The following is an 11665-nucleotide window of genomic DNA, read 5'->3' on the forward strand; positions in this document are numbered from 1 at the left end:
AAAAGAACATTGTAAACTTAATATGCAGTGAACGTTGAAATACATATATTGCAAAAAATGTATTTACTCAAATAAAACAAAATTCAGAAATAAAACTGCTACAAGTAAGTTATTGCAAATAATTGGCGATATAGCAAATTTACATCGCCCGAATATAATCAATTCCTCGAGATCATAAAAGGCCATGATGAGTACTGCAATATGCAATTGAAGATGAAAGACATATAAATCAAAATATTAATATTTATATGAAACTCCAGAAACAAGCTTATTAGCCAAAAGTTTAAACATTAACCCCGGCACTAATGGCACAGGGAAAACGGCAAAGACATAGAACACAAACAAAAATAATAATCACAAACAAGAATCATGGAACAGCAGCACAAAACTCCACAAACAACATAGTGCATATATACTGTATGAAACAAACTTGTATATCAAGGATTGTTTGGTACTGCCTTGGTACGGTCAGTAAAATGTAAATTTACTGGGGATTTACCAGATTGCGTGGCTAAGGTTTGTTCATACAATGATAAATGCATGGCATGAAGTAGGTTGTCAACTCAGATGTGTTTTATTTCGAAGTAATTTGCTTAAATGTGCACAGGAAGCATTCAGCAATAAAAGTTGTCATGATTGGTGTTTTTTTCCAAATGAGTAATGGGCAACAGGCGGATGGCTATTCGGACCGAAGGGATGGAATTGCTCAATATGATGTTATTGATATATGTTTACCGAGTCCCTGACGAGGCTTATGAGGGACGAGGGTTGTTGCTCGGTAAAACCAGTCCCTTCTATTGTATCCCGCTCTTATGAGTGTTGGAGAAATAATGTACTAGCAATTACAAATAAGAATACATTTTTAGATAAAAGATGCCAGTTATGTTGAACAAAATTAATGAGCCACGCCTACTCAGCTACCTACAATTTAAACGAAAACAATGATGGAAATGCGGTAGTAAAGCTGAGTGGTGTGATTGTTTTGAAAGAAACGTTTCGACGAGTCCTTGCTAGTCCATTAATTGAGACGACAAAATGTCTGTTATTTATTGGTCTTTTGTAGATAGTCGAGAACCCCGTCACGAGAAGACAATTGAGTCAAAAACGACAACTGATTGATAAAAAAGACAATTAAGTCCAAAACGAATGTGAAACCCAAACCCAGGGCATTTATTGATGGTATATGATCTGATCTTGAAGATGAATATGTAAATACTGTAAGGCCAAAACGAACTGAGAAACCCAAAGCCAGTGAAATAATCGATGACGTTGGATCTGATCTTGGCGATCTTGACGACACTTCCGGGAAAAGGAAACGAGACGCATGCCTCGTCGAACCGAAAAAGGCCCGTTTCCCTCCGAATAAAAACGGATCTCTTTGTTTATCGACGGTCTCGGTTCGGATCTCGACAACCTCGAAGACGCTCCCGTAAAACCAAAACAATATTTATGCGAAAAGCTACAGAAACAAGCTCAGTAGCAAAACGTTTAAATATAAACCCTGTTTAATGGCACTGGGTAAACGCCAAAGACATAAAACATAAAATCACAAACAAGAAACATGGAAGAACAGCACAAAACTCCACAAGCAGCGTAGTGCATAATTATATACTATATATAAAAACCAGGTATGTTTATCAAGGATTGTTAGGTACCGCCTTGGAACGGTCAATGTAAATTTACTGGAGGTTTAAACCAGTTTGTGTGCACAACCTCACTCTTATTCCAACAATCCCGAATAAAGTAAATTGCAAATCCTATCAACGTATGAATTAACTTGAGGGAACTTTAACCCCGTTTAACGGCACAGGGCAAACGCCAAAGACATCGAACACAAAAACAATCACAAACCAGAAACACGGAACAAAAGCACAAAACTCCACAAACAGCTCTGTACATATATACTAACTATTTAAAAACACTAGGGGTGTTTATCAAGGTTTGTTAGGTACCGCCTTGGAACGGTCAGTAAAATGTTAATTTACTGGGGGTTAAAACCAGTTTACGTGCACAAACCTCACTCTTATCCCAACAATCCTAAATAAATATAAAACGCAAAAGGTAAATATTATCAAAGTATGCATTAACTTGAGGAAACTTAACAATAAAACAAATAAACCGATAGGTAAACCCAAAGTACTTCTATGATAAGAGATCCAAACTCTATATTCAGACGGAGGAATACAATTCAGAGCACCTAATACAAAAACTTTTCAAAGATACGATGCAGTCATTGTTTGAAACTATGAACATCACACACAGTCTGCCTTATAGAATAAAAGGTTTAAAACTGTGTGATCATAGAGTTTCATAATAAATGACGGAGGTTAACCCGATTTTGAAAATTGTAAGACGTTATATATCCAACTCGATATGGAATAAGTGTAGAAAGATGCAGTAGATGTAGTAAATGCTCCGGAAATGATTCTCGCCGCCACTTCTTTTTCTGCTACATTTATCCAATTCCGAGTTACTGATACGACCTCGTACCCTCTTTGAAAGTCATGAAAAACATATTATTTTTTCGGAGTATTTCTGCCATTTACAAAATATCGTCATGGATGCGCTCGCGGAAACATTTTTTTTCTCCAGCCTTGTCCTCCTTCGTGAACCATCTGAATAAAACATCAGTTCTAATTTCTACTATTAGGATAAACGCAAATTGAAGGTCAATCATGCAAATTGAATGCTAAATATGCACTATACTAAACTTAATGATTTAAAAAAAAACAACAACGAACTTTCCCCTTATTTATTTCTGGTTCTTCCGTTTCCTCTACTTTCTGTCGCTTACCTTACCATATTGCTATCTTCTTCTTCATACATTTATTATATATCTTTCACCTGATCAACTATTTTTTTCCCACGGGTTGGCCTAGGCCTGTATTAATAAGGCACGTAAATGTTCCGGATTTACACATTATCTGTGCCCACATAACTCACTAAACTCGTGTTTAGTTTTGGTTTGAAATAGAAATGGTTGCATACACACATTATTTAGGAACACACGTATATTTCTAGTCATGAAGTAGATACCACTAATATTTTTTTCCGGCAATAATCTTTTTTTTTACATTTTCGACCATCTATGCTTTGATTGTCAACGAAATTTGTTGGTTAACACAATATGTGTGTCTGTTTAAGTTACAATATATGTTTGATATTTTGTTATATATTTTAATACATGGATATAACTATTTCGAAAACATAGGTAATTTGCCTATGCGTAGACAAGCAGTAAAACATTTATATGATAGTTCACAGTCAATGGACGTCCAAATATCAAGTTATGTAAGTACAAAACGAAACTCTTGAGTAAAATAATAAAAAAAAAAGATTTATCAGATAAAGAGAATATAGACATAGTATATATAAATATCTGAAAGAAGTATAAGTGTGTTTTTGTCTTACGTACATCTTGATTTCTATAAACATTGCATTTCAAGAGGTTAAACATTCAACAAATATTATAGCATTTTGTATTTATATATATATATATATATATATATATATATATATATATATATATATATATATATATATATATATATATATATATATATATAGCACAACATGCCCATGTTTCCATTTTGTACGGGTAATTTTACTTGTATAATCCCGAACATCCATAATATACGGGATTTGTACATGCCAGTATATTCATGATGTACGGGAAACAAAATATTCCCGAGCTCTAGCCGTGAATTTATCCACTCAGCATTGTCGAATTCATTTATTTTATAGCATATAAATGTCATTGTAATTTCTTCTAAGGCTGTTTAAACACAATAAACGCGTCAATATTTCTACAAAACGCGACTCCTGTTACTCTGCAAAACTCTGAAAAACGAATAAGTCAATGGTATATGTAATAAATGTTGATTACCTGTCATATATGCTGTCAAATATAACACCACTCAGCATTGTCAAATCTTATTATTTTGTATCATAAAAATGTCGCTTAAATTTCATCGATCAGTCAATTAGTAAGTTCTTTAGATATTGATTCTGCCAAACATGTGCTGTAAAGACTAAGACTCTTATTTTGAATAAAGAACAAGTCAAACATGTACATGATTTCAATGTTATTCTTATATTTGGTGCCATTTACATAAATCTACAATCTTCAACAGATTTCTGTTTTGACTTTTTTTTGTCTCAGAATTGGCTGATTTTGGCATTCCTTCAATTAAGTCCTAATATATAAATCACAAAGCACCTCTTTGAGCCAAAATAAGATCAATGCAATCGGATATTTTGTAACTTGTCAAAACGATCAATCTGTGAAAGTGCAGCTTTAACAGTGAAAAATGACTTCTGTTTATGCTATATATTTTAAAATATAATTGCCATTGCATTAAAGAGATGTACACCTACAATATCATACATAGGCACCAAAGAAATATAAAAATATAAGTAATGTTTGCAAAACAACAATGTATTTAATAAATCTGATAATAAATATGCATCAACTGGTGTTATACTCCAGAACTGAAGCTAATACCATAGAGTCCTTTCAAGAACCCAACAACACAACATGCTGAATAACTTCAAGGAATATATTCAAAGAAAAATGAAGGAACCACACTTTCATGAAATAAATAAAAGATGCCACTATTAAAATAAATCAGTTTCATGTTTTGTTTAATAATTTTTCTGGCTCTAAATGCTACTGCTTTTGATATTTGCTTTCTACATTTATATAATAAAAAAACACACGAAATATTGACAAGACAATAAATAGCTGTATGTTTTGTGGTTGTTGTTTTTTCTGGATAAATAGATATGTTGTTAAATGTATTTATAAAAGTCAATTATTCTTATTGTTTAAACATTCAACATGAAATTAATAATTTAAGTAAATTATATTCGGTCTTATGGTTTTGTACAGCAGAGTAAAACTAAATGCTTTAAAAACTTTTAAAACAGGTCCTACCGATTATCTGTAAAATTTGCCATCTCTGGCTTTCTTTTGCGGTTGACATTTCCTGGACTGGCAAATATCATGTTGGAGGCGGGTTCTGGTCTTATTCTAGGTCCCCTGTTGATGGTAGGCTCGTTGAAGACAATAACGAGGGGACTTCCTTATATCCATAAGTAGTAGTGGGTGTGGGTTAGACCCAGCTACCCGGTCAACTTGGTTAGAGCGCCGTGCTAGTGTTCCGGTGGTCGTGAGTTCGAGCCCCACACCGGGGGCATTTTTTCCTACCAGGTTTACGTTAACAGCCATAGTGTGTGAACATGTTCCACAATATATGTAAGAACAAGTATCAAAGTATGTGAAAGTTACTGATTGGTATCACCCACGATTGTCACTTGTCAACTATTACACTATTATTTATAAGGGAGAGTGTTCAGTCGCTGAGAACTAAAACTTGTTATGCATTACCCTAATATATAGCTATAAAATATAAGTTTATATAGCTGGCATACATGAAACTGTCATTTAATGTCACTTCCGGGTTTCCCATTCGGGTCATTCATTATGCACACGAAGCAGATGTCACAATTATTATAATATTGTTTGAATACAATTAAAGTGAGATACACATGCTGGATATTTATTTGTTTGTTGATTGATTGATTTATTTATTTATTAATTCATTTATTTGTTTATTTATTTATTTATTTATTTATTTATTTATTTATTTATTTATTTATTTATTTATTTATTTATTATTATATTTATTTATTTATTTATTTAGATATTTAGATATTTATTTATTTATTTATTTATTTATTTATTTATTTATTTATTTATTTATTTATTTATTTATTTATTTATTTACTTATTGACTTATTTATACTTGTTTTTGTATTTTTTTATGTTTTTTTTTTTTCTATTTTGTTTTGTTTTTATTTTTTATTCTTTTATTTATTCTTTTATTTATTCCTTTATTTATTCCTTTATTTATTTATTTATTTATTTATTTATTTATTTATTTATTTATTTATTTATTTATTTATTTATTTATTTATTTATTTATATATTTATTTATTTATTTATTTATTTATTTATTTATTTATTTATTTATTTATTTATTTATTTATTTATTCATTTATTTATTTATTTATTTATTTATTTATTTATTTATTTATTTATTTATTTATTTATTTATTTATTTATTTGTTTGTTTGTTTGTTTGTTTGTGTGTCTGTCCGTCCGCCCGTCCGTCCGTCCAGTTTGTTTGTTTGTTTGTCTGTCCGTCCGTCCGTCAACAATTGCTTAAAAAACATCTGCTCTGAAACTACCAGTCCAAACTCAATGAAACTTATCAGGAAGCTTCCTTTGGTGACCCTCTACAAAAATACAACAGGGAGTAACAATTGATCAACAACAACAACAACAACAACAACAAAATGGCCAACTTCCTGTTTTGCTTTAAAAAGCATCTCCTCAAAAACTACCTGTCCAAATTTAATGAAACTTTACAGGAAGCTTTTTTGGGTAGCCTTCTGCAAAAATACAACAAGGGGTCTCGATTGATCAACAACAACAACAATCTGGCCAACTTCCCGTTTTGCTTAAAAAAACGCCTCCCCTCTGAAACTTCCAGGCCGAATTCACTGAAACTTCATTGCATGACCCTCTACTACAATAAAACAAGGCATTGATCAACAACCACAACAACAAAATGGCCGACGTACTGTTTTTCTTGAAAAAAAAAACTCTGAAACTACCAGGCCAAACTTTTTGAAACTTTACAGGTAGCTTCGTTGCATGACCCTTTAGAAAGATAAATACAAATTATAAAAGGTCTACATGATCAGCCGCCTGAATATATTCTTTGTAGATAACTGACAAAATACGGTAATTAAAGAATAATAAATTGTAAAATACGATTTGATTGGAAAATTTGTCTCCCCCTCCTCGTGCAATTTCATTAAAACAAGATTGTGTTAGTCAATGTTCGTATTTATCATGGGGTGAAACGGACGCAAGTACTGTTGTTGCCGACAATGAGTCCATAAATGTACAGTCCTATGCATTGTGCTTAATCTTCAGTTTCCCCAAAAAACTTCTTACCTGGAGGTCAGTGTAGTGTTTGTTATTAGAATAAAAGGGAGCTAACAAAACTAGCAGATAACATCTTCTGGGATCTAATCACTATTGAATTACAAACCACTGACTTGACCAACATACCGATGTATTGTAAATTACATATCCTGGAACTTTGAAGCCAGTTTCAATATTGTCTACATTATTAAATACTGACCTAAGAATTACACACACAAGCGTATGCACACGCACGCACGCACGCGTGCGTCCGCCCATACTCCCGAATAAACCTTTATTGTCAGTATATACAATTGCATGGGTATTCATTAATTTCTAGGCTGATTTCGCAAGTAGTTAAAGGTCCGCTTTCTGTCAATCATCCAACACTCTCTGAGTCAGATCTTGTATTAACAATGTGACAACCAATGTGGTTGTATTCTAAGTCAGTTAATTGACCTAAAGTAATATCTTAATAATTAAAAAAGGGCTCTCAGCTCTGCTACGCTCACTCCGCGCATTCTTTAAAATTAAGATCTCTCTTCATGTCATCTAACTATTTCTAAAAATTAGGCTGAAGTAGTGTATGATATTTGTGTTCCAATATTATATAACATTTTTTTCGACATATATTAGACCTTAAGCTGCCAATTGACCCCCCATAGGGGGTATTTTGAAAGTTATGATTTTCATAAAGCATAGGCAAAATGCCACAAAATGAGATATGTTTACGCTCTGGGGGAGGGGGCATAAGTGAGAAACGGACTTATAAACTACGTTACAATAAGTTGGTGGGCGAAAAAGTGGTACGGGCGAATAATAGGTCGCTAAACAGAGGTCGCTAACCAGTATATATATTTAAGTATTGAAAGTAAACTTGGTCAACGTCTTGAAGGAATCAAATGCTTTGTCTGTTGAATGGTAAACCAAAATATACAGAGGTAAACATATTGAGATAATACGATCTGCAAAAAAAACCTAGGTTCTCAAGGTTTCTCTCTAGACTCGTATGAGTTGTAGAGCAACCCATAAAACGCATGATCATCAAGTCAACTACCAGTATGACTTGATTTAAAATGAAGTGTTTAGATAAAAGTGCCAAGTAGTATCGAAAACGTGTGGACATGTGGTAAGATTGTTTCACAAGAAATTATTTAAAGTTTGTGTACTAGGGGAGAAGAAAATTACAATGACTCGAAAAAGGACGATGAGGAAATGGAGCTTGATAATATGACTGACATCGTATTTGAAGAAAAATCTGATACAGACTAGAGTAGAATGTTGCTATATTACGAGCATATCGATTATTTCAAAATCAATACACACATTTATAAAACAGCCATAGATTTTGAGTGAAAAAACATTTACCTTTGTAACTTACGCAATAATGCATTTTTAGAAAAAGTATTTACTGATAACAAGGTTGTAACAGTGTATTTTATATCTTTACGCGCAGTTTTCTGAGATTGGTGATTACTAAACATTTACGGTGATCTATTTTCGTCTCATAAGGTAGAAATACCGTGTTGCCTGCACCTTAATTCCAAATAACACTCGGTATTCTTCATAATAACAATTATTTTCGACAATTATTAATCCTTTTTGTAAAACATTTGTAATATATGTGGTAAACCATATTCGGGAGTAAGAGTACGTCTGGAGGTTACTTGACTTCATTGATTGCAGAATTTATTTTCAAAATTTAATTATAATGTATAATTTTAAAAACGTGTTGACATTATGCAAAATTGGTAAGATGTATGAGCATTACAATTTGTCACGTATATGACAAAAATGTGAACAAATGTCAAGTTGTTTTAATATACCATAAGATACTTGTAAAGGAAAACACGAGGGTGTGCAGACTGTGATTTTTTAACATATTGTATTTATTTATAATTATATAATCCCGCAGCATGGTTCATTAACGTAAAATATTTAGAAGTGGTATGTTATGCTTCATCGAGTCAATATGTGATATAATTGAACATTGAAGTATATTATCTACAGATTAGTATTTTTGTCATATACTTTTAATTTCAGTTTAAAGATCGTTCATTTTGTTTTTGCAATTTATTTTGGATAACAGATTAGAGTTGTGATGTGAAAAGTGTAAAGTCAATAAATCTAGTGCTGTTAACTTTAGAAATAGTTTGTAACGTACAAAGTAACGTATTCTTCATGCACGTTCATAAAAAAATGTGTTTCTTTGAATAATATTTGTAATTTGTTTTAGTGCCATACACAAGGATCGCTGTATAGATATGATTGCAAAATGATAAATGCTCATTGTTTTTATTTTTTTAATATATATAAACAGCCAACATACTTTTCTGATGATGTAACGTAATGTAAATGTGAAAGTTTAACTCGGCATTACGTTTTATTCATCAGTACTGTCTGAAGTTTAAAGTCTAATTAAAGATTTTTCATGAAATTGATGTAGATTATTTTGATCATTGTTGTTCGTCATAAAATATTGAAATTTTTGAAGTAACGTAAATTACAGTATAGTGAGCCATTAAACGTCTGTGCTTTTAGCTGAAACACTACTGGTGTGTAAAATTGCGTCATATATCATTGTAAACACTTTTCTACACTTTTTCTCTCATAAAACGACAGAATTTTACAAGCGAAATCTATGTTCGAAAGTTTAAAATTATTTGGTAACGAACTTTAAAATGCTGTTGTTTCCAAACTCCCCAACGGCCAAGGCGTAAACATGTCTTAAAATGATTGTTAGATGAAACACTTTCATAAAATCATGGTCAACAAACTCTCCCCGGGGGGAACGAAACCCTTTACCCCTTATTGTCTATATCTTATTATCCATCAGCATTTGCTCATATGTGAATGGGCATATGGCACGTTTCTTTGACTGTTCTTGTTTAATTTTAAAGAATAAGTTATTTTCCGAACAAAGATTTTTTAAGGTATAATCCATGTTATGCACATCTTTAAAAATGCTTTAACTATCAACATAGTTATAATCATGGTACACTTTGGCAATTTTATCCAAATTGTAAAGATTTTCGTGGAGTAAAATAGTTATTTGTGTTTCATTACGCCCACTCCAAAACTGAAAGGGCTACAAAGATCGACAAGTAAATATTTTGTATTATTTGAAAATGTTATCGCATTATCAAAGTTTTAGAAATAAACACAATATTTTCTGTAAAATAAACTTCAGTTAACAGAAAATTAAAGTTCAAACGAACACAGTATTGAAAGAAATGGAAAAAAATTCATTTTGATTGTTCTTAGGAACAGAGCAGTTTTTCGATGTTTGAAAATATAAAGTAGTATTATAAAATTCATAAATAAATTATTTAATATAAGGCCAGCTGGTGAAAGCATGATAAATATTTTCTTTGATGTCTATTGTACAATTTAAAAGACATTTTGTGATAGTTTACCGTTCAGTTTTGAATTCTTTGACATATTGACATGTTACCGTACATTTTTATAGCTAATAAAATGCTTAAAAATCAACCTTAAAGCTGAATTGGACTTATTCATAAAATGTACTCTTTCAAGTAAATGCATTTTACTTATGACATTTACTCAGAATGCAGAGTTAAAAGAAATGAGAGTACTTTTGAACTAGATATGTGAAGAAACAAGAACACTAAGCGGGCGTAAATGCCCCTCCAAAAATGTCAAAGTGCAAGTTCTTGACTTTGTTATCATAACATATTAACAACCGCTGTGGTTAATTTGATGTCTATATGTTTGACCGTGTTTTATTTTGCCATTGGTATTTTAACATTTAGATATATTCACAATAATTCTTCACTCTTCGACATTTGAAGTTCGGTCATTTCCCATGCGTTTGTACTTGTAGGGTGTGCACAGATGATAACTTACCAATGCTGAGTCAATGCTGATTTGGATTTCATGCCCCTTCAGGTACTTAAACATCAAGAATGTTTAGTGTTGTTAAGGATAAAAGTTAAAACCTTTCTTACATATGGCATACATATACAAAATAAAATATAACCAGTTAAAAATTTCTCGACTATATTTTGAAAAACAAGCTGATACATATAATTATGAAATGTATCGATGAAATTCGTCATCATAACCATCATCATCATCATCATCATCATCATCATCATCATCATCACCATCATCATCATCCTCGTCGTCGTCGTCGTCATCATCATCATCATCATCATCATCATTATCGGCCATCATCATCATCATCATCATCACCACCAACTATCTCGCAAACAATCAACACAAGTAAATTCCAAATAAGTCAATGATTACATACTACTTCGTTTGATTTACTGTGCCAACCCTTTTACACTTACCTAATTACAGCAGGTTCGACTGCCTTCGTATATTAAGAATAAAAGAGCATAATTAAGTTTTTAATTCCAATTTTTAGTAAAGAAATTGATATAATGTAAATTCCGAACTATGATGATAATCAAGAACATGATTCCTTTAAGGTAATTCACGATAACATGCCACAGTCTTGATTTAGATTATTTAAATCTGGCAATATTTGTTTCGGAAATACTAATACGCTTCTTCGTCTGCCATTTAAACTATTGATTTATTACGATAAGATTACTTGTATGCAATGAGTTTGGAGCAGTGATGAATTTCTTTACAATTCTGCTTTTAAGGTACCTTTTTATATTATTTTTTTAGACAAAC

This window comes from Mya arenaria, chromosome 8 (assembly GCF_026914265.1).
Source record: "Mya arenaria isolate MELC-2E11 chromosome 8, ASM2691426v1".
NCBI lineage: Eukaryota > Metazoa > Mollusca > Bivalvia > Myida > Myidae > Mya > Mya arenaria.